The sequence below is a fragment of the Hordeum vulgare genome, chromosome 6H (assembly GCF_904849725.1).
Source record: "Hordeum vulgare subsp. vulgare chromosome 6H, MorexV3_pseudomolecules_assembly, whole genome shotgun sequence".
NCBI lineage: Eukaryota > Viridiplantae > Streptophyta > Magnoliopsida > Poales > Poaceae > Hordeum > Hordeum vulgare.
The window spans coordinates 363989643-364015127 of NC_058523.1; the positions used below are offsets into that span (position 1 = coordinate 363989643).

At 46.9% G+C, this 25485-nt stretch overlaps 1 long non-coding RNA gene across 1 annotated transcript; it reads left to right on the forward strand.

The window, feature by feature from the left end:
- Positions 1-280: 280 nt before the first annotated feature.
- On the forward strand, positions 281-2814 carry LOC123403847. The gene is made up of 3 exons (XR_006611570.1): positions 281-498; positions 579-719; positions 2161-2814. It is a non-coding gene; the product is annotated as an uncharacterized LOC123403847 (long non-coding RNA).
- Positions 2815-25485: the final 22671 nt, after the last annotated feature.

A 25485-nucleotide genomic window follows, 5' to 3' on the forward strand; every position in this document is an offset into this window, starting at 1 on the left:
TACTAATGGCTCACCTCTCTGAGATGCGCCATTGCTATCCAAAAAAAAGATTACTAATGACGCACCTTTCTGGGATGCGCCATTGCTATAAAAAAAAGATTACTAATGACGCACCGCCTGGGGATGCGCCATTGCTATAAAAAAATACTAATGACGCACCGGGGGTGCGCCATTGCTAAACCCCCCCCCCCCCCCCCCCCCCCCCCCGGGGTTAAATCCCCGGTCCCCTTTCTATCTTCCCCAATCCATCTCTCACCCGCCCACTGCCCCGACCCGTACCGCGCCTCCGCCGCCCCCGCGCCCCCGCGCCTCCCATCTCGCTTCTCAGTTGTACTCCACTTCTGCCCTCGTCTCGCGGTGCACGCGTCGCCGACGCCTGAGCTTCTCCTCGCCAGGCCAGGTGCTGGGTTCCTCCGCGGCAGATCCATTATGTGCTAGCCACGTACGTGTACGACTACAACCACCCCTTGCCCTACGTGCTTCCCCTTCGATCTCCTTGTATGAAGCCGCCGGTGCCTTCGCCCCTTGCCCTACGCAGCAATTTTTGCGCTTACCTTGGTTAATCCATCCTCTTCCAGGTCCAGATCGACGACACCGAGGAAAAAAATAATCCACTCCAAAACGACCGTCTCGCGGCGCCGGCGCCAGAGCTCCCACCTCCCTTCTCCTCGCCTGGATCCACAACCGAGTTCAAGCCGCGGCCAGATCCATCCTGCGAGGTACGGCACCGTCCCCTCGCTCCCTCCCTGCTTCGATCTCCTCCTGTTAGATTGTTAGGTTTGTGCTGTTGATCAGTAGTTTGTACTAAGACACTTGGTTTCAGTTAAAAAAAAAACTTGCTTACGCTCTCCTGAGCTTGTTACTATGTGATGGAACTTTATCCCACCTGATCAACTCCATGGCCCATCCCTCTCGACTGAGCTTGCTCCCCTGGTGGCTGGTGCTCCAAACTAACTTATTTTTGGAGTTGGTTCATGTTCATCAACATAGCTCTGTTTTCAGTTTTCAAACTACCAGATTTAGTTTTCAGTTTTAGAGCATGAACGAACCGACAGTGGGTGCACAAACACACACACACAAGCGAATGAAGAAGACTAAACTAAACTGATGATAACTTTTGTTGTTGTGTTGTCAAGCACTCAAGCTCTGTTTACTTTGTTACCACGACCAAAAACAAAACAGATGATAACTCTTGTTGCCTAGAAACAGAGGTAGTTTACATATTGTCTAGAAGGGTGAGTGCCACGAACTCGAACTAGTAGGAAGTAATAGGAAGTAACTACATTGCCTTCTGTTTTACTGCATTTATGTTCAGTTGTATGTTCAGTTGAACGCTGCTGTAAATGGCTTCATCAAGACATGTCTAATTCCATTGCCTTCTGTTTTACTGCATTTATCAGGGGTACCTAACCATTCTTTCATAGTTCCTCAGGTCAGCTAAAACTCATAAATACTTCTTAGAATTTGCCAGCAAAGTCTTGGTCTGGCATTGCTGGTGTTTGTTTATGTTCAGAGTTTAAGCATGTGTAGTGTAGTGTTGTGTAGTGTAGTGTAGTGAGCTTGTTCTAGTGTAGTGAGGTCTGAACCATTGCGTGATGTAGTGTATTGTAGTGAGCTCTGAACCATGTTCAGTGTTGAGTACTTCAAGTTTACTGAACCGATTCATTTTTGTGGACTTAGTGTTGGAGTAAATTCAGTAAATGAGAGTCATCATTCATGACACTCAAGTTTTGGAGTACTAACACTAACCTGCAAGTATTCATTTTACTGTTAGTGTAGCAACACGTTGGCTGAACCTGCAAGTATTCATTTTACTCAAGTGTCATTTAGAGGCCTGTCGTTTCAAATATTCATGCTATTTGAGAGTTCAGACTAATTGATAAGTCAAGCAGCAGCACAACACAGTGTCATTCATTTTACCCAACATGATAAGCCAAGCCAGATGCTCTATTTTTAATTAACAGTAATCCCTGATCACCAATAGTTTCTTTCACTAATTTTCAGTTAACAACAATCCATGCTTTTTTTTCACAATGATCAGCAGCAGTTTTTGTATTAAAATGAATGTACTCAATGAATTTTATGTTAACAACTGAATTTACTCCTTTATTGGCATTGTCATGATTCAGTTAACACTAAATCAAGTTCATTAATTTTCAGGTACAGTACTCTGACGAAGTACCTTCTTCAGAGTGCAGAGGAGCAAAATTGTTCTAATCAGTAGCAGCATAACACAATCAGTTGGATCAGCGGAAGATGAGCATCAGCAGCACGGGCAGAGGAGCAGTAGTAGCTAGTTCTTCAGGTACAATGGAAAACAAGCAAGCTTATATCTGAAAAATGAGTTAGCTAGGCTCAGAATTTTGAGTTGGCCCCTTTACATAAGTTTTAGATAAAGATTCAAGGTTTCTTTAGAGTATTTATTTTGCTGTACAGTTTGAGAGCATCTATCAGTTTAGTTTGCTGTCCCGAAATATATGTTCCTGGGTACAGTATTTTGTTATGGGAGATTAGGCCCTGTTAGAGGTGGTATTAAAATAAAGTTACAAGATGGAAATTTTAGAGGCTGTTCTGTAGATACCTAAAACACATATCACTTGTCAGGTTTCGTTCGGTATATTAAATCCTATTAAATTATCAAAGTGGGATGTACTATGTTGGACAGAATTTTATGTTTGGACTTGGGTGAATGTAACCAAACTTATACTCTTAGATTTTGTCATAGTTGATGGTGTGAGGACTTATAATGTGATAAAGTATATACATTGTTGCAACACCTATATAATGTGATAAAGTATATACATTGTTATCTAAGTTGAGCTGATTTTGATTTCCTTATGTTATGGGGGGCAATAGATATTGCTATATGTTCATTCTTGAGGGTACACAGTTGCTAAACTATTGATGATTTTTTGTTGGGTGACCTATTAGATATGGAATGGAAGCTCACATAAGTTGAGCTGATTTTTGTCCATATGAAAGCAGAGGACCATATAGTCTGTGGCCTTTTCATCCATATGAAAGTAGAGGAACATTGTGGTGCTAGTTTGCTGGGTTTTGTCTCCGACCATTGTGTCGTGATGATTTTGCAGGTACCCCGAGAGGCCCTTGAGTTTGTCGGAATATCGATTTACTTCTGTTTCGGCAAATTCGGGTACTCCATATGTCCTATTTTCAGCAAAGGTCATGATGAAATTTTCCGTGAATTTTAGCATGACTTTGCTAAAAATAGGACATATGGGGTACTTGCGACTAATGCATGGTCGGGGTATCTTAGTACTTAATTAAGTAGGATCAACTGCCCCTTTATTCTTGTTGCATTAAACCATAGGTGGCAATAGAGCCAAGTGATTAGGCCCAACTTAGAATTCTCCTTCCATTTTCTTGATAGGGTATATTATTAAAAGATACCCATATATATCAGTCAACCTAGGGTGCCTCGGCATCGATACACCCTAGATGATGAAAACTTAACTTAGCATTTAGAGTGCCTCAGTGTCGACAAACCCTAAATTATAAAACCTTGGCTTTTAGGGCGCCTCGGTGTCGATAATAACCTAAATGATGAAAGCTTAGGCTTTTAGGGTGCCTCGGCGTCGACAAACACTAAATGATGAAAGCTTAACTTTTAGGATGCCTCGGTGTCGACAAACCCTAAATGAAGAGACCATGATCTTGTTCCTTGAGAATAACCAACATTTTGACCAAACTTTTTGACCAAACTTTTTTCCTATTTAGAGCGAAACATGGCCCACAACGATGAGGCCGGCGGTTCGGGCAAAGCATTCTGGGAGCTGTCCCAGGAGATGGAGGAAGAACCTCACCGCTATGAGGACGCCGCGGAAGACACCGATCCTGACTACACAACCCCTAGTGGTGTCGGGGATTACACCAGTGATGGTGCTGCCGAGGATGCCACCACTGATGATGGCAGCGCACGCACACATGGCAGCGAATCGAAGAGTCAACGGAAAGACCAACGCCCGAAAGTGGTCGGCACCGTCAAGGAGGAATTTATTGAAGTGAACTCCAACGGGTATCCAACGATGCACAAAGAAATAGTCAAGGGGTACGCGGTTCAGCTCGGGTGCATTCTCCGGAGCACCGTCTTGATCAACACCGAGAATCTAAGGCATAAGGACCGAGGGAATTTGCGCAACCTCCTCTTCACGAAGTTGCGCGAACGATACAAGTTCCCCGGTGACGTCGCAAACACATGCCTCTTAGGGAATAAAGTGAACAATGCCGCCCTCACGAAGATGAGCACGACCCTGTCTACTTGGAGAAGTGCGGTGAAGAGAATGATTGACAAAGGTGATAGTTATGAGAAGATCAAGGCGAAAAATCCTTCGATCAACGAAGATGACTACAAGGAGTTCAAGATCAAGTGCGAGAGCAACGCAACCGTGGAATCAAGTCAGTGGGGGAAAGAAATGCGGGATTTGAACTTAGGGCTCCACCAACTCGGTCCAAACGGTTACAGAGTGGCGGAACCTATATGGGACAAGGAGGACGCGGAGCGTGCCGAGCAAGGCCTAGGACCCCGCTTCGAGAAATAAAGTGACTAGCAGACCAGAAACTATGTTAGGGCCCAGTACAAGGTGGACCCGGTAACAAAGGAGCTTACCACGGACGCGAAGACCACGACGCTTGAGCTTGTTCTGGTAAGGAATACACCCCCACGTAATTAGCTGCATATGGTTGCATTATAATTAATGAAGCCAAATTTCTAAATGGTTCACATTCCTTCCGCAGGACACTGAAAGAAGTAGCACAGGGTCGTCTCAGAGCTCCCCTTGGGACACCACTTTAAATAGGGTGTTGAACGTAATGAAAAACAAGGATAAGTCCAGTAAGCCGTCGTCAGCTGGTCGTGTGGCCGACAAAGGCTTGTCCACGAAATGGTCATCATACTATAACGCTGGTGGGCGAAAGGAGAGAAAGACCAACTTGGAAAGCCAGTCGCGCGAGGTTCAAGATATCAGGCACAAGTGGCGCGGATTCCGGAGATGGTCCAAGAGCAAGTGCAACACCAACTGGGAGGGGGATCACCGCCATTGTGCCTACCTTGATTGAGGGGCTGCAGGCGTGGATTGCGGGCGGCCAAAAGGTCCACCCCTGGTTCCTAGCTTCACGGCCAGCAACTCGCACAATGCGCAGGTGGTGCCATTGGTGTCTACGACGCCGGCACGGGCATTGGAGCTTATTAATGCACCCGGGTGTGCGAACAATACGCCGGCCGACACCTCGGCAGCAAGCGGCCCCTCCGTCACATGCACACCCGCTGTTGGCGGTGCCTCGACATTAGCCGAGCTCGATGCCATCATGGTAACTAAGCCTCTCTCGGACGATGACTTCATCTCCTTGCCTTTGACTGGGCATCCCCTGACGCCCTACATGTTTTCACAGGGCGCCGGCGTCGACATTCTATGCACTCTCCTTCACTTCGTGGCCAGGCGAGTTGATCGATGTCGCCAAGGGCAGAATCATTCAACCGGGAAACCTCGCGTTCCACGGTAATCCGATGCCACCCATCGTGTATAGGGTTCAACTGTTTCAGGTGCTGCCAGGCTGCGACAATTTGTTACCTCCATTTCGACCCGTTAGGGCCGACAAAGATGATGTGATGACCCTCAGCGCCTGCTTAAGTTGGTCCCTGCTTTGGCCGAAGAGCCAGATTCGTTTGGGGGCGGGGGACACCACCCCACAGAAAACACCACTAGTCGTGCCGGTGCCAAGCCATGGCAAGACCGCCGCAACGCTACCGGACATGCCGGACATGCATATGGCACAGGATCCGGACGGCGACGACGACGATGATGGTACATTTACCAAGGTCAATAAGTACTTTGCCGAACATGGGTACGGTGAGGAATTCTTGGGGCCTCCTTCTCAAGAACTCAACCCTGCAAAAGATGACCGTGATCTAGCTGGTACCACGGAGAAACCCAATTGCAACAGGCCTCGTCTGGCGTTCAGTTCTCAGGAGACGCCTCCAGCTGCCGCCTTCACCGAGCCTCAGATAGCCGAGGTGCGAAATATTATCAGCCCCAACACACTCAAGAAGGTGGTCTCTGAGCAGAACTCGATCCCATTACAGCAGAAGAAGAAGGGATGGAAAAGAAAGACTAACAAGGGTGCGAGCCAGCCGGCACCGAGTACGATCCGTGCTCAGGACGGGCCACCTTCACCTAAGGATATCTCGAGGAGGGTGCATGTGGCGGGTAGGCCGATGCTACCGACTAATCTCCTCAATGCTGCAACCGGTGCTATGCGGAGTCTGCATGACATTGTTCTTTCTTTGGAGAAGCGGCGTCTCCCCGAGTATGATGTGGCGTACCCGGTTTTCGTGGCCAGGGTGCCAGAGGGTCAGGGCTTTGTCAATGGCGCCATCGGGGGTATGATCGTCCTGCGGTTTGTTGACATCTTCGCTATGTTTAACCTTCATCCGCTGCACTACACCTTCATTCGGGTATTTTCGCTGAGTATGGAGATACGGATCATTAGAGACAAGACTCCGGACATCGTGATAGTCGACCCCTTCTATATGCGCTCCAAGATCTTGGGCAACGCTGGGGACCGGCAAGTCGCGAGTTCATACCTCGAAGGCGTCATTCTGGCAAACCCAGATAAGGATAACTTTCTCGTGCCTTACGTTCCCGAGTAAGTTATCCCCTCACCGCCCCGTAACATATGATTTCTTAGATTTCGATCGTTCTTTTTTTCTTCTAACATTCCGTGTTTTGTGCAGTGACACACACTGCACACTCATCATCTTAAGCCCAAAATATTCCACGGCCACGTATTTCGACTCGGACCGTCAGTCAAAAAAAGACTACACAAATATCAAGAAAGTTCTTGATGAAGCTCTTCCCAGCTACGCCATATCTGGAGGCACCTTGAGCAGGACAATTCGTAGGTACGACCAGCACGTGTACACCCACAATACGACGTTCCCCTACGTCAAGTAGCTGTCTGGCTGTCTGAAGGATGCCTACTACGCCCTCCATCACATGCGGGCAATCATACGGGACCATAATCACCTTTGGCTACCAAATAACCTCAGATATTGGGCCGCACGCTTGTCGGCAATCCAGGACGCGGACATCAGACAAGAATTCTTTCTCATTCAGTCGGAGTTTGCAGAAATCATCCATCAAGATGTCCTTCGTACCTCGGGGTAGTTCTACCTCAGATTTCAACCGTCCAATAGTGAGATAGAAACAACGCTACAAATGCAGGCTGACAACGACCGCGATTTCATGACCATCACGAAATACGGTGGCTTCATCCACGCTCCGTGATTTTCTACTAATTCATGTTGTAATATTAAACTTTAATGAACTTGTATGTCTCTTTGGTTTGGACAGTCGTTCAACTTATATGTAATCGATGCTATTTATTAGTAGGACCATGAATCGTGCTGTTATAGTTGTCATATTAAACTTTAGTGAACTTGTATGTCTCTGTGAATTGCTACTAACGTTTTGTTTGGCTAGTGCATAGAGATTTCCTCGTATGTCGTGTACAAGCGTAATGTTCCCGGAGTCTACGACTACTGGGAGGAGTGTCAGAGACAGGTTCACCGTTTCAGCGGTAATAGTTACGAAGGGTACACCACTAGGGCGGAGGCGGAAGTTAGATACGCGCGCTATCTAGCGGGAGAGAGGAGGGAGCGTTGGAGGAACCGGATGAAGACCAGTTTCATCGCGATTATGCTCGTCATGATGACCGTACCTCTCTTCTATGTGATGGTAGTTTAGATGATCGATATCGACTTGTAATGTGAAGACAAACTCGCTACTCGCGGTCTCGAGACTTGCAATGTTCTAACTTTGTTCGGTATTTTAAATTCGGAGACTAATATGATGAATTGTATTCGGAGACTAATCTTTTATTGTATTCGGTAAATCTGCTGTTTATATATTGTGCTCTCTATATTCTGTGCAGTAATATGTTTTGTAACCTGTGCAAATATCAGAAAAGAAAATAAAATTAATACCTAATATTCATACTAGTGGCGCACCACCCAGCACTTTAGTGGTGCACTGCAAAAAGCACACTAGTGGCGCATCGTCAACTAGTGCGCCATTAGTAAGCTAGAGCACATGGGTAAATATGCCCCCCTGGGAGGCATACTAATGGCGTACCATGGGCTATACTAATGGCGCACTGCCTGGTGCGCCATTAGTAAAAAATTCTGGCCCTGTTTGGATACTCTAACCGGGTTAGAGGTTAGAGTTAGATTCTAACCCTCAACTAACCCTAAACTAACTCTAACCCAAGAGGTGTTTGGATGAGAGGGTTAGATTGGCAATAAATGCCCTTTCTCAATCATTTGGTAACTTTTGTCCATATTCACTGCCGGATTTGGTGTGGCCGATCGTTGTGTGGCCGGCGGCGGGGCTGGGCGGCGGGGCGCTGGCGGCCCGGCGGCGGTGCGCGGCGGGGCGCTGCGGGGCGGCCCGGCGGCAGGGCGCGGCGGGGCGCAACGGCCCGGCGGCGGGGCGGGGCGTCCCGGGGCAGGGCGCGGCTGGGCGGAGCGGGGCGGCCCGGCGGCGGTGCGCGGCGGGGCGGGGCTGTCCGCGGCAGGGCGCATCGGCCGGCGGCTGGGGCTGCGAGAGGGAGGGCGACGGGAGGGACGGGGGGTTGGTGGGATCTGGTGCGGGCTGGATGCAGTAGAAGTGATTTTTTTTCTTTTTTTTTGTCCCCACCTAACTCTAACCCAAAAAAGCACCTCTTGGGAGGGTTAGAGTTTTTGGGTGGGTTAGATGCATCTAACCCAATCTAACCCTACCTGTTTGGATTTTTGAGGGTTAGATAGCTCAACTCTAACCCAATCTAACTCTAACCCTAGGATCCAAACAGGGCCTCTAATGGCGTGATGCTAGTGGCGCACCTGTAGTGCGCCATTAGTGGCCAAAACAGGTGCGCCACTAGCAGGCCTTTTCCTAGTAGTGAGTATTTCGTAGATCCTAAGGAAGCAAAGGTCATGCGCTGGCACGCGGAGAGGAAGAAGCCCGACGATGGAGATGATCTGAGGCTGAGACACCTCGTAGATGGTAGCCAGTGGAGAGCATTCAACACCGTATATGGATTTGCTAAAGAAGATCCAAGGAACATCGTCCTTGGTGCGAGTACCGATGGCATGAATCTGTTTGGAAACCAGAACACCAACCACAACACATGGACCGTGTTTGTATGGATGTACAACCTCCCCCCATGGAAGTGCATGAAGACAAAGTACATACACATGTGCATGTTGGTTCAAGGTCTGAAACAACCGGGAAATAGTATTAACCTGTATATGGTGCTTTTGCAAGAGGAGCTAGACATGTTATGGAAATCACCTACATGGACATGGGACGCCAGCAAAGGAAAGTATTTCCATATGAGAGTCGCGCTGATGACGACGGTGCACGACTATCTCGGTTACGGGTACACCTCAGGACAGGTGTGCCATGGATACTGCGGATGCACAGGTGCATGGATGATACAATGTGTCAGCAGCTTACATCAACGAAAGATGGCGGGTCTGGGAAAATCGTGTACATGGGGCATCTTAGATGGCTCGAGAAGGATGACCAATGGAGAAAGTGTGGAGATCTATCCAATGGGTTGGCAGAGCTTCAAGGACCTCTGTGTAAGAGGAGCTGCGCCGAAATCGACGAGCTGTTGAGAAACTGGGAACAATGCCTCGCGTCGGGAAAGATCAAAAAGGCGCCAGAGCCGCTGCTGAAGGTATGGAAAACGAGGTTTGTTTTCTAGAAATTGGAGTACTGGCCCAATCACGACACGCCTCATTGCCTTGATCAAATGTCCTCGAGAGCTTGCTTGGCACACTAATGAACATGCCGGAGAAGACCAACGATGGGCCGAAGGCAAGGAAAGACATGGAAGATTTGAAGATCAGGAAAGACCTCCACTGTAAAAAGTTGATGGAGGAGACGGAGACAGAGGAGGGGGAAAGGAAGAAAAGTCAACAAAAAGGAGGAGAATTCTTGCCCCCCTTCTTGCTTCACCTAAAGTGTGAAGGAGATCAATCAATTCATCAAGTTCCTTATGGGAATCAAAGTCATTTCCGGTTACTGTGGGAAGATAAGCAAATTTCTAGACCCCAAGAAGAAAAGGTTCAGCGGGATGAAGTCTCATGACTATCACGTGATGATGACGCATATACTCCCGGTTGCCATTATAGGGATTATGGTCAAGCACGTTCGTGACACGCTTACTAGTCTGTGCAACTTCTTCGACGTTATCTCTCGAAAGTCCATAAGTGTGAAGCAGCTCCGAAGGCTAAATGAAGAGATCGTTGTCATACTATGTGAGCTTGGGATGTACTTCCCACACGCATTCTTTGACGTCATGGTGCATCTGTGTATCCACATCGTGGACGACATCATCGACCTCAGGCCGACATTCCTTCACAGCATGATGCCGTTCGAGAGGATGAATGGGGTCATCAAAGGATTTGTTCCTAACAAGTCCCGTCCCGAAGGGAGCATCGTCCAGGGGTATCTCACGCATGAGTGCGTCTCCTTTTGCGAGAATTGTATAAGCGTTGGAGACCCTGTTGTTCGTTTATCCATCGAGAATCACGATGGGAAGCTCGAAGGAGATGGTCACAACAACGTCCAGATGGAATTGAACGTGGACTACTCTGATCGACGGAACGACTTTGACAGGGGTATATTTGGAGTGCTACAACACCTAGATGTGGTAGATGATTATGTGGCACGACACAAAGAAAGCATCGCAAAGAAGTACCGTGATAAGGGGATGCTCAAGACGTACGACAAATTTACTGTAGAGCACAACGCTATTTTCTTGAGTTGGTTCAAAGAGCAAGTTCTTGAAAATACCCCGGAAGAGGGCAGTTCGGACGGATTGCTCATACACGCCTTAGCACATGGCCCTGCGCCCAAGCTCGCGACCTATCAGTCCTACGATTTCAATGGGTACACATTCTACACCGAGGCCAAAGACATGGACAATTATTACCAGAACTCCGGAACTCCGGGGTGACAATTCAATGCGTGACCGATGCCAACGGCACAACTGAAAGATTCTACGGAAGGTTCGAAGAGATCTGGGAGCTTGACTATGCTGGAATGCACGATGCGACTATATTACGTGCCAGATGGGCCAAGGACGTTGTAAGAGAAAACAAGTATTTGACCACCATGTATATACCCGACGCGAAGAGCACTCCCGTGAACGTTAACATCATCGCCAAACATGAGGCATGGGTACTGATACGTCTCAAACATATCTATAATTTTTGATGATTTCACGCTGTTATCTTGCCTTCTTTGTATGTTTTATGTACCTTTTATATCTTTTTGGGACTAACTTATTAATTCAGTGCCAAGTGCCAGTTCTTGTTTTTTCTGTGTTTTTGACTCTTTTCAGATCTGATTTTGGGACAGAGTCCAAAGGGAAGAAAAACCCCGAAATGATTTTTTCCCGAACGGAAGACGTCTAGGGGTTTTCGGCTAAGCCAGGTGTGCTCCAGGGAGCCCATAAGCCCCCACTCCGCCACCAGGGGGAGGGAGCGGTGGGAAGGCTTCTGGCCTCCCTGGCCGCCCCCTGACCTAGGTCTTTGGCCTATAAATTCCAAATATTTCGCAAAAAATCAGGGGAGCCTCGAAAATGCTTTTCCGTCGTCACAATCTTCCGTTTCCGCGAGATCTCATCTGAAGACCCTTCCCAGCGCCCTGCCGGAGGGGACTTTGGAGTTGAAGGGCTTATTCATCATCATCATCGCCCCTGCAATGACTCGTGAGTAGTTCACTTCAGACCTACGGGTCCGTAGTTAGTAGCTAGATGGCTTCTTCTCTCTCTTGGATCTTCAATACAAAGTTCTCCATGATCTTCATGGAGATCTATCTGATGTAATCTTCTTTGACAGTGTGTTTGTCGAGATCCGATGAATTATGGACTTGTGATCAGATTATCTATGATATATATTCGAGTCTTTGCTGATTTCTTATATGCATGATTTGATATCTTTGTAAGTCTCTCCGAGTCTTGGGTTTTGTTTGGCCAACTAGATCTATGATTCTTGCAATGGTACAAGTGCTTGGTTTGGGTTTTGCTATGTGGTGACCTTTCCCAGTGACAGTAGGGGCAGCAAGGCACACATCAAGAAGTTGCCATCAAGGGTAAAAAGATGGGGGTTTTATCATTGGTTTGACATTATCCTCTACATCATGTCATCTTGCTTAGGGCGTTACTCTGTTCTTATGGACTTAATACACTAGGTGCATGCTGGATAGTGGTCGACGTGTGGAGTAATATTAGTAGATGCAGAAAGTATCGGTCTACTTGTTTCAGACATGATGCCTATAGAAATAATCATTGCATAGATATCGTCACGACTCTGCACAGTTTTATCAATTGCTCGACAGTAATTTGTTCACCCTCCGTCTACTTGTTTTCATGAGAGAAGCCATTAGTAAACACTATGGCCCCCGGGTCTATTCACATCCATCGTTTACAACTCCGCTTTTACTTTGCTTTGTTATTTTGTTGCTTTCAGTTCTCACTTGGCAAACAATCTATAAGGGATTGACAACCCCTTCATAGCGTTGGGTGCAAGCTTTTATGTTTGTGCAGGATCTTGAGATACTTCTCCGCCGGATTGATACCTTGGTTCTCAAACTGATGGAAATACTTCCCTCCGCTGTGCTACATCATCCTCTCCGCTTCGAGGGAATACCAACGCAGAAGGATTCCTGGTGTCGTCAACGTGCCCATTTCTGGGGCCACTGGAAAGTCTTTTGTGCAGTAGCATAACGGACATCAGAAGCATTTCTGGCGCCGTTGCCGGGTAGGAGAGACCATGATCTATCCAAGTAGATCTCACAAACTCATCTCTTGCATTTACTTTTGTTGCCAGTTGCCTCTCGTTTTCCTCTCCCTCACTCCCCCTTTGCCATTTTCTTTTGCCTTTTTCGTTCGCCCTTTTCTCTCGCTTGCTTTCTGTTCGCTTGTGTGCCATGTGCCTTTTTTTGGCTTGCATTTGTGCTTGCTAAAAATCCATTGATATGGATCCTCACGCACTTGCTAGTCTCTTTAAGAGACCCACTATTGTAGAACGAATTGCTAGTGAGTTGAGGGTAATTGACTATTTCTATGGAGTTTTACTTGAGATGTGTGAATCTGAAAATCGTGATGAAGAAACTTATGAAGTGATTCATGAGAGCTCCTTGGATGAAAAGCATGATTGCAATGGTTTCACTGTAAATTCTATTAGTGATAATCATGCTAAAATTATGCAAAACCCTAAACTTGGGGATGCTAGTTTTGCTATGTCCCCTAGTTGTTGCAATAATCATGATTGGGGTGATCATCTTTCTTATGATCTTGAGAATTTGTTCAAACCTCATGATGAATATGATATTTGCAACAATACTGAAAGTGGGATTGGATAAGTCATTACTTTATTTGATGATAATCCCACTATTTTTGAAGAGCGTCAACTTTGCATGCATGTGGGTCATGAAAAGAATATTCTATGGGATAGCTATATTGTTGAATTTGAGTATGATCCAACATGTAATTGTTATGAGAGAGGAAAATATTTTGATAGAAACTTTCATGTTACCAAATCACATCTCGTGATGTTGAGATTGCTCTTGTCTCTTTCTTCATCCTTGCATACGGCAACTATTGGTTGTCTTGACAATCTGTTTTTCTATAAAATTCCTATGCATAGGAAGTATGTTAGACTTAGATGTGGTTTTCACATTCTTTAGGATGCTCTTGTTGTGCTTCAATTCTTATCTTTGATGAGAGCATCATTGAATGCCTAGCTAAGGGCGTTAAACAAAAGCGCTTGTTGGGAGGCAATCCAACAAATCTATCCTTTTCTTTCTGTTTTGTGTTTCCCACACTTTAATAATTTTGTTATGATTGTGTTTTTTGTGTTTCTTTTTGTGCCAAGAAAAACCGTCATGATTAGTCTAGGGGATGATCGTTTGGTCATGCTGGAAAAGACATAAACTTTGTACTCACGAAAATAATTTTCATTTTTTTCTGTAAGAGCTTTTGAGTTTATTCTTTTTTCTGCTGATTGCTACGCCAATTCTTCAGACTGTCGTAATTTGTCAGAATTTTTGAAGTACCATAGGTATACGAAACATACATATTGCTACAGACTGGTCTGCTGTTAACATATTCTGTTTTTGTTGTGTTGGTTGCTTATTTTGATGAAACTATGGATAGTATCGGGGGGGTATTAGCCATTGAAGATTGAAAGTACTGTAACCCAACATCAGCACAAGTAGAATTTAAGTTTGCTACTGTACCTAAGGAAGTGGTGGTTTGCTTTCTTGTACTAATGTTATCACGAGTTTCTGTTTAAGTTTCGTGTTGTGAAGTTTTTAAGTTTTGGGTGAAGTTCTTATGGACAAAAAGATAAAGAGTGGCAAGAGCTCAAGCTTGGGCATGCCCGGGGAAGGCATCCCCTCTCTCGTCTTCAATCCATCGGTAACGTTACTTGGGGCTATATTTTTATTCACCACATGTTATGTGTTTTTGCTTTGAGCGTCTTGTATCGTAGGAGTCTTTTATTGTTTTTGTGTCACAATCATCCTTGCTGCACACCTAGAGAGAGAGACATGCACACACCGTGATTTTGTCGAGCTTCACTTGTATCTTTTGCTAGACAATTTAGCTCACATGTGCTTCACTTATATCTTTTAAGCTAGATACTTTTGCTCTATGTGCTTCACTTATATCTTTTAGAGCACAGCGGTGCGTGGCTTGGTAGTTGATCTATGCTTTGAAAGTAGTCTCAAAAGGGGTAGTTATTCAAAGGGATACGAAAACTTCCATCTTCATGTGCATTGAATAGTTAGAGAAGTTTGATTCATCTCAATTAGTTTTGAGTTGTGGTTATGGTAATATTGAAGTCATGTTAATAAGGTGTTGTGGATCTAGAAATACTTGTGTTGAAGTTAGTGATTCCCGTAGCATGCATGTATGGTGAACCGCTATGTCAGGAAATTTGAGCATGATTAGTATATTGATTGTCATCCTTTGCGTGGCGGTTGGGATCGCGCGATGGTTTATACCTACCAACCCTTCCCCTAGGAGTATGCGTTGAATGCTTTGTTTCGATTACTAATAAAACTTTTGCAACAAGTATATGAGTTCTTCATGACTAATGTTGAGTCCATGGTTTAGATGCACTTTCACCTTCCACCATCACTATCTTCTTAGTGTCGTGCAACTTTCGCCGTTTCACAAAACACACCATTAGCCTCCCTCAAAACAGCCACCATATCTACCTACTATGGCTTTTTCAAAGTAATTCCGAGATATATTGCCATTCAACTATCACCATGACATGTGCCACCACGTCTACATTGCCTTTGCACAATCGTAAGATAGCTAGCATGATGTTTACATTGATGTCTGTGCCATGCTAGATCATTGCCACGGTACACTACTGAAGGCATTCCATATAGAGTCATAGTTACTCTAAGTTTTGAGTTGAAAGTGTGATGATCATCATTATTGGAGCATTGTCTCATGTGAGGAAATAAAAGAGGCCAAAGAAGCCCATAAAAAAAATAGGCCAAAGATCCCACCAAAAAAAAAATATATATATATAAAATGAGAGAAAAAGAGAGAAGGGACAATGCTACCACTTTTTCCACACTTGTGCATATTAAGCACCATGATCTTCGTGATTGAGAGTCTCTCGTTTTGTCACCACCATATAGCTAGTTGGAAATTTTCATTATATAACTTGGCTTGTATATTCCAATGATAGGCTTCCTCAAAATTGCCTTAGTTCTTCGTGAGCAAGCAAGTTGGATGCACACCCACTAGTTTTCTTTAAGAGCTTTCACATACTTGTAGCTCTAGTGCATCATTTGTGTGGCAATCCCTACTCATTCACATTGATATCTATTGATGAGTATCTCCACAGCTCATTGATATGCCTAGTTAATGTGACTATCTTCTCCTTTTTTGTCTTGCAACCTCCACCACATTCCACACCATCAGTAGTGCTATAACCATGGCTCACGCTCATGTATTGCGTGAGAGTTGAAAATGTTTGAGAAAGTACAGGTCTGAAACAATTACTTGGCCAATACCGGGGTTGTGCATGATTTAAATTCGTTGTGCAATGATGATAGAGCATAGCCAGACTATATGCTTTTGTAGGGATGACTTTCTTTTGGCCTTGTTATTTTGAAACTTCATGATTACTTTGCAAGTTTGCTTGAATTATTATTGTTTTCACGTCAATAGCAAACTATTGTTTTGAATCTAATGGATCTGAACATTCACGTCACATAAGAGGAATTACAAAGGACATCTATGCTAGCTAGCATGAAAGCATCAAAAATTCATTCTTATCACTTCCCTACTCAAGGACGAGCTGGAGTTAAGCTTGGGGATGCTTGATACATGTCAAACGTATCTATAATTTTTGATGATTTCACGTTGTTATCTTGCCATCCTTGTATGTTTTATGTACCTTTTTATATCTTTTTTGGACTAACTTATTAATTCAGTGACAAATGCGAGTTCCTGTTTTTTCCGTGTTTTTTACTCTTTTCATATCTGAATTTGGGACGGGTTCCAAACGGAAGAAAAACCCTGAAATGATTTTTCCTGAATGGAACAAGTCCATGAGCTTTTGGGCCAAGCCAGGTGGGCTCCAGGGAGCCCACAAGCCCCCACTCCGCCACCAGGGGGAGGCGGCGGTGGGCAGGCTTGTGGCCTCCCTGGCCGCCCCCTGACCTAGGTCTTTGGCCTATAAATTCTCAAATATTCCGTAAAAAATCAGGAGAGCCTTGAAAATACTTTTCCGCCGCTGCAAGCTTCCGTTTCCGCGAGATCTCATCTGTAGACCCTTCCCGGCGTCCTGCCGGAGGGGACTTTGGAGTTGGAGGGCTTCTTCATCATCATCATCGCCCCTCCAATGAATCGTGAGTAGTTCACTTCAGACCTACGGGTCCATAGTTAGTAGCTAGATGGCTTCTTCTCTCTCTTGGATCTTCAATACAAAGTTCTGCATGATCTCCATGGAGATCTATCTGATGTAATCTTCTTTGGCGGTGTGTTTGTCGAGATCCGATGAATTGTGGACTTGTGATCAGCTTATCTATGATATATATTTGAGTCTTTGCTGATTTCTTATATGCATGATTTGATATCCTTGTAAGTCTCTCCGAGTCTTGGGTTTTGTTTGGCCAACAAGATCTACGATTCTTGCAATGGGAGAAGTGCTTGGTTTTGGGTTCTGCCATGTGGTGACCTTTCCCAGTGACAGTAGGGGCAGCAAGGCACACATCAAGCAGTTGCCATCAAGGGTAAAAAGATGGGGTTTTTATCATTGGTTTGAGATTATCCCTCTACATCATGTAATCTTGCTTAAGGCATTACTCTGTTCTTATGAACTTAATACACCAGATGCATGCTGGATAGCGGTCGACGTGTGGAGTAATAGTAGTAGATGCAGAAAGTATCAGTCTACTTGTTTCGACGTAATGCCTATAGAAATAATCATTGCATAGATATCGTCACGACTCTGCACAGTTCTATCAATTGCTCGACAGTAATTTGTTCACCCTCCGTCTACTTGCTTTCATGAGAGAAGCCATTAGTAAACACTATGGCCCCCGGGTCTATTCATATCCATCGTTTACAACTCCGCTTTTACTTTGCTTTGTTACTTTGTTGCTTTCAGTTCTCACTTGGCAAACAATCTATAAGGGATTGACAACCCCTTCATAGTGTTGGGTGCAAGCTTTTATGTTTGTGCAGGATCTTGAGATACTTCTCCGCCGGATTGATACCTTGGTTCTCAAACTGATGGAAATACTTCCCTCCGCTGTGCTACATCATCCTCTCTGCTTCAAGGGAATACCAACGCAGAATGATTCCTGGTGTCGTCAACATGCTCATTTCTGGCGCCACTTGAAGGTCTTTTGTGCAGTCGCATATAGGACATCAGGTACACGCTCAGAACGTGACACAATCCTTCTTCATAACCGACCCGGCCAATCCCAGCCGTGTTGTCGTCAGGAGATCCAAAAGGAGCATCGTCGGAATGGATGGAGTCGCCAACGAGGAAGACTACGACCAATAAGGTAACCCGATGAGGGAAGATGACGATGATGATGAAGCATACGTGAAAAGAAGAATCAAGACTACATTACGTAAGAAAGATCGTACTCCATGGCTCCAGAAAAGTCACAAGGAGGGGATCAATTACTCGGAAGCGAACAAGAAAGGGAAGAAGCTCAATGTTAAACGTCGTCGACGCAGCTTATCAGAAACCTACATTTATATATATGTATCTATTTTGTGTATGCACTTAAGTAACCGTTATCGGTAAACTGATATGTTACCACCACATGCATGGTTTCGGTGATATTTGCGCACACGGGGAGAGGGAGACGCCGTCGTCGGGAGAAAAATAAAAAAACAAAAACAAAAGGGAGAAAGCAGTACAAAAGAAAAAGAAAAGTAAACAAAAAAGAAAAGGAAAATAATGAAAAATAAGAAAACAAAAAAATAGAAAAGGAAAATAATAAAAAGAAAAGATGGAAATGATAGGAGTAGCGCTGGTTTAGGGACCCTGCGCTATAGCTAAGTTAGCTATAGCGCTGGCTCCTAAACCAGCGCTACTACTACTTGTATTTTATAATTAATAAAATAATAATTCGAAATGATAGAAGTAGCGCTGGTTTGTAAACAAGCTCTATAGCTAAGTTAGCTATAGCATTGGTTCAAAACCAGCGCTACCGCTATTTTGAGTTAACCCCCCGCCGCACGCGCAAAGCTTTTTTCACCAAATCCCCCTGCCGCCTCCATCCCACGCTAGATCTCGCACGCAGCTCTCCTCCACCGGCACCCCCACCGCCATCTCCACCGGCACCGTCCACCGACACCCACACTGTCTCATCCACCGGCGCCCTCCACCGGCAGCCCCCACCGTCCCCTCCACTGACAGCCCCCATCGCCCCCTGCACCGGCGCTCTCCACCGGCGCCCCCACCATCCCCTCCACCGGTGCCTCACACCGGCGCCCCCACCACCCCCTCCACCGACGTCCCCCACTGCCCCTTCCCCCGTGCCGCCTCCCTCCGGCAGCAGGTCCCGCCGGGCCACCGCCGCCGGCATCATCTTCTCTCCGCCGGCAGGTATACATCTCTAATTCCATTGTCTGAGCCACGTGCAGCACCTCACAGCAACATTTGGCATATTTATATCATCCTGCACCTTGCAATCTTTATATCATCCTGCACCTCACAGATATTACTTGCTTATTTTGCCTCACATTTATTACTTGCCTATTACTTTCCATGTGGAACTTAGGCATATTGACTTGGCAAATGTGGCGACTGCCATGGTGCTAGGTTTTTGCCTTTCTCAGATTCGGCGTAGGTCATTGCATCCCTTGGCCAGTACATGAAGTTTTACTCGTTTCAATTTGATGCACAAATCTTAGGACATGCCTTCACTTTTTTGAATGAATCGGACTTTCCGCTCCTACTTAAAAGTACCATGTCCATCCATTTAAACTTAAAATCAGATTGGGATGCTGCTATTGTATTAGGTTGACCATCCAATCATTCTGAATATGCTCTGCTGTAGAAGAAGCCATAGTAGGAAATTATGATTTGCCCAGTGGCCTATATTTTGCCGGAATGTTGATTCATTTTTGTTTCGGCAAATTTCACGCAGTCCATATGTCAATTTTTTAGCAAAGGTCATGCCGAAATTTTCGGCATGACTTGTGCTAGAAACTAGGACATATGGAGTACCCGGGATTAGCCGGAAGGGGAATGAATTAACATTCTGACCAAATATAGCCCCCTTTTTTCTCTGGATTATATCTTTTATTTACAATTGTTGCATAAGAAACATGTCTACCGATGCGGAAGTCGTGGGTGGTTCTGCTCGCCCCGCAAACCCCATCGAGGCAGCAAATCACTATTTTGATTACCTGGACGAACAGTAGATGGGGTTTCATGGTGGCGGCAGTGGTCCCAACCCCGACCCCGACGCCGACACCGGCACCAGCACTGGCATTGGCACTGACACCACCCCCGAGATCGGCAACGATGTTGTCGTAGCCGGTAAAGCACCAAAGAAGAAGAGGACATGAAGACCAAACGAGCTTGGCATCGGACAAATTGTGGTCACGGAGATGCACCCCAAGAAGTTAGAGCCAAAGACGCCAGAGGAAGCGCGCAAGTGCTGGGGCAATCAACTTGAATGCATCCTCAGGGAAACCGCCAACATCAACGACGAGAAGTTGAAGCAGATACCACATATGGAGAACATGCTCCTAAAGAAGTTGCACAATAGGTTCATGTTCCCCGGCTGGGATAAAGGCAAATATAAAGAACCGTGGGACGACATCGCCATGACAAAGATAAACGACAAGGCGATGGTGACGTTCACCAACAACTTGTCCTTCTGGAAAGTTCGGGTGAAAAAAGCGATTGCGAAGAATGAACCTAGGCCAAGATTCATGTTGATAATCCGACAATAACAACAGAGGACTTTGCAAAATTCTAGGAGAATTGCGATAACGAAGGAGTCAAGGCAAAGTCGGAGAAAATGAAGGCGCTCCAGGCGAGGAACATGGCTCCCCACCGCCTCGAAAGCCGTGGTTACGAGGGGAAGATGCACATATGGGCCAAGCAGGACGCCGAACGTGAAAGTCTCTGGATCCCAGACCCCTTGGCGGAGTTCCCCGACCCGCTGGAGCATGACTAGATCTGGGACCAGTACAAGTCGGACAAAGTCAGAAATATCTTCTACACGGACCCGAACACGAGGGAGTTCATGAGACTTTTGGTAATTGTTATATTATCACATTATCATATTAGCTTCCAATCAATTTGACTACAAGTTGTGTCACATTAGTAAACCATCCACGTTCCTTTTGCAGAAAGAGCAGCACCGAAAGGCAGCCGAAAGCGATGAGTCGTAACAGTCATCGGCGAGGCCTAGGTGGGACACCCCATTCAACCGGGCCCTGAACATAATGAAAAAGGTCTATATGGACAAGCCGCCATCCTATGGACGTGTGCACGGCGTCGGAGATGGTGCCTTTTGGAAGACGTGCTACCCCGAGGAGCGAGAGGAAAGAAAAAAGATACGGTTGGTCGTCACTCAGGAGAGCATCGACGAGAAGGTCGCGATTGCGGTCAATCAGACCAAAGCTGAGACCAAAGAAGAGTTGGTCGTGGTAGTCAGTGGGTTGGTCACTGACGCGGTGGCCAGCTTGATTCCGGAAATTTTCAATTGGTCAAAGAGCAATCCAAATGCACGGCTGAGGACTTTCCCTTCCCAGCTTTTTTGGGAGCAACTCGGCGAACACCACAACACCAACACTTGCCCAAGGAACCACAAAAGGTCTCATTCCTGTTCAGAGGAGCCTGACCTCCATCTCTCGCATGCTCGGTGGGCCTTCGTCGCTGGCTGAGCTCGACGCCCTCACGGTAATTACGCGTCATACCCTGTTCACCAGCATGTCTAGTCTTCCGTTTCAGTTGCCTTTCAGATGTTTGATGTCGCAGAAATGTCTCCTTCATAGGCCGACGACACCCCGTGCACCCTACTCTACGACATCAAGGGCCAGAAGGTGGTTGTAGGAATGGCAACCATCACTATTGGAATCCAGTAATTTGCCATTTGCCAGTTCTTTGCCGTCTGCTGGCTGATGGCAAAGAACCTCTTTGCGTCAGCTGACTTCAAGCAGACGGTAAAGGGCTGACTGATGGCAAACAAACTATTTGCCATTGGTCAGTCCTTTACCGTCTGCCAGCGGACAACAAAGAGACCTAGGGCAGACGGCAAAGAGGACAGATGGGTCCCACTAGACCTTGGGCCTGGCCAGGTCCAACGGACGGCTCTTCGCCGTGTGCCTGGCCTTTTGTCGTCCATCGAGGGGCTCTTTGCCGTCCGGGGGCAGACGGCAAACGGGACGTGCCTATAACGGTCGTTCCCCCGGCCCCTCGCTCCACTACCCCACTCCCCCACTGTCTCTCTCTCCACCCGCGTGCGCGGCTCGCTCCAGCACCACCAGCGGCCGGCCACCCCTCCATCGCCCCCGGTGCCGCCCCCTGCGTCGACCCCTCCCCTCACCCGCCCCCGGCTCCGCCCCCTTCCCTAACCGACCCCCGACGCCATCCCTCCTCTCACTGGCCGCGGGCGCTGCCGCTCCTCTCACTGGCTGCGGGTGCCTCGCCCTGCGCCGCCCCTCCCCTCACCTGCCCCCAGTACCGCCCCTCGCCTCACCGGCTCCCGGGCCGCTCCTCCTCTCACCTGCTGCGGGCGCCGCCCCCTCCCCGCAACGGATCCCGTCGCCGCCCCCTCCCCTCGCCGACTCCCTGCGCAGGCCCTCCCCTCACCGGCTCCCGTCGACGCCCCTCCCCTCACCGGCTTCCGTCGACGCCCCTCCCCTCACCGGCTCCCGGTGACGCCCCTCCCCTCATCGGCCGTCCCCAACTCTGGTGAGTGCCTTCGATGCCCCTATTTTTTTAGCTTTTTTCTTTTAATTTAGATAGTTAGTTTATTTTCTGTTTTTTTGTTAAATTACATAGTTAGTTTATTTTCTGTCTTTTCTTTTAAATTAGATAGTTTGTTTTTTTTCTGTTTTTTCTGCTAAATTAGATAGTTTGTTTATTAGGTAGAAAGAAGTAGATAGAAAAGAAAAAAAATAGACAGAAAAGAAAAAACTTAGAAGAAAATAAGAGAAGAAAAAAATAGAAAAAAAGAAGAAGAAGAAAGAGGAGAGGAGGAGAAAGAGAAAAGAAAGAAGAAGAAGAAGAAGAAGAGGACGAGGAGGAGGAGGAGGAGGAGATAAAAGAAGAATAAGAAGATGATCAAGAAGAAGAAGAACAAGAAAAAGAAGAAAAAGAAGAGAGAGGAGAAGAAGAAAGAAGAGGAAAAAGGAACCCTGACACCCCGACAGTGACCATCGACCCCCGACCCCTGACGCCCGACGCCACTGACCGTAGACCCTCGACCCCCGACCCCATTCACCATCGACCCCCGACCCTCGACCCTCGAAGCCACTGACCCCGACCCTCGACCCCCGACCCCCAACGCCCAACGCCACTGACCCTCGACCCTTGACTCCCTACACCTCTTCGGCCTCTTGTTGACCGAAAAGACCCCAACCCCCGACGCTAGTGACCCTCGACCCCCAACGATGCTGACCCCCGACCACAGACGCAACTAACCCCCGACTCCCGACACCCGACACCACGGACCCTCGACGCCACTAAGCCCCGACCCCCGACAGTTCTTATGCCTACTATTGAACGAGAAGGTGCTTTTCGGCCTTCTAGAGGCCGACGGGGTCATAGTTATGTAAATTATGAGTTAGGTCACATATTTTCCGATTATGGTAATTATAAAAACATCATATTTGTGTTGATCGGGTAAATTTCAATGTGCACTTGTTCGACGACCTCCACGTGGGTTGGACGAGCTCTGCCCCTGCGTTTGTTGGTGAGCACAAATGACTTCTCCTTCTACCCCCTTAATTTCCTCTGTTCCGGTCTTTGTTTCGATGAAACTTGCTAGCTATAGGTTTCTTCAATCATGAGTATGCGTGACCAGTATGAGTCTACCGTTCGAAAGGGCGGCATCTATAAATATGCATGTCTTTGCATATTTATAACCGCCATCCTTTCGGATTGTCCAACGTTATCCATGGACAGCCCGAGTATGTGTAGATTAGGTTCGTTTTCCCGTATGCTGTGCTCCGGATCCAATGCGGAATTTCGTTAGTGCCTCCTTGTTGTTCTCCGGGTACACATCCTCTCTGCTTATTGCCGAGACGTGTATCAGCAGACAAGCGGGGATGTGCTGCCAAAATTATATGTCGCATCTGGAGCAAAGCATAGGAAAACGAACCCAATCCACACATACTCGGCTGGATTAGGACCTATATTTACCTATTAGCGTGTAGGATGCATGGACGTAATAAAACTGACAAACTTGACCCATGAGTGATCGTTCTTGGATGTACACTGGTCACCCTAGTCAAAAAGACATGACCCATGAATGGTTAACAAAAACTAGGGGGTTGTGAGAGCCGCATTTGCAAATGGCCAGAAAAAAACATGGTGCCCCTGTCCCAACTGCGACTGTCAGGGGGATAACCCCGGGGTAGGCTAATCGAGCTTACTCCTTTCCCTTCGGCCAAGAAGGAACATCAAGAACCATTCTGTAAAGACCAAGTACCCCTGGTCGGCTACGAAGTACCTGCCGGCTGGGGGCGATACGGTCAACTCTCTGGCTGGCCAGGAAGCACCTGCCGGCTAGAGGCCAGACGGCTACCTCCCCCTGGCCGCCTAGGCCAAGCCAACCGTCTAGGGGCGAGGCGGCCGTGCCCAGGTCGGCTAGTCAAGCATGCTTGCCGGCCAGGGATCACCGGTCACATCAAACGGTAGGTCATGACGAGACCCTACGGTTAAAGGTGGATACACGTCAGCAAAGGTACTGGATTGAGGTGCACGACAGGTACAAGCGTTGGCGGCCACGCCGCTGACCTCCTCCGGCTCCGATCCATTACCCTGCACAGTGTCGGCCGATACATCTCCGTCGTATCTATAATTTTTAATTGTTTAATGCCAATATTCTACAACTTTCATATATTTTTGGCAACTTTTTATACTATTTTTAGGACTAACATATTGATCCAGTGCCCAGTGTCAGTTCCTGTTTGTTGCATGTTTTTTGTTTCGCAGATTATCCACACCAAACGAAGGCCAAACGCAATAAAAAACCTACGGGGATTTTTTTGGAATATTTATGATTTTTGGGAAGAAGAATCAAGGTGAAACGATGCCCGAGGGGGTCACATGACCCGTAGCCGTGGCCTGGGGGTGGGGCCACGCCTGGCAGTCTTGTGACCAATCCCTAAGGCTGTTGGGGCCCTTCTTTCGCCGCAAAAAAGATAATATCCGGAAGAAAATCGTGTTAACATTTCAGCCCAATCGGAGTTACGAATCTCCGGGTATTTAAGAAACGGTGAAAGGCAAAATCTAGGAGCGCAGAAACAGAAGGACAGAGAGAGAGAGATCCAATCTCCAAGGGGATCTCGCTCCTCTGCCGCCATAGAGACCATGGACCTGAGGGAAAACCCTTCTCCCATCTGGGGAGGAGGTCAAGGAAGAAGAAGAAGAAGGGGGGCTCTCTCCCGGCGGCGCCGGAACGCCACCCGGGACATCATCATGTGACGGCGATCTACACCAACACCAATGTCATCTTCACCAACACCTCCATCACCTTCCCCCATCTATATTCAGTGGTCCACTCTCCTGCAACCCGCTGTACCCTCTACTTCAACTTGGTGCTTTGTGCTTCATATTATTATCCAATGATGTGTTGCCATCCTATGATGTCTGAGTAGATTTTCCTTGTCCTATCGGTGACTGATGAATTGCTATGATTGGTTTAATTTGCTTGTGGTTATGTTACTGTCCTT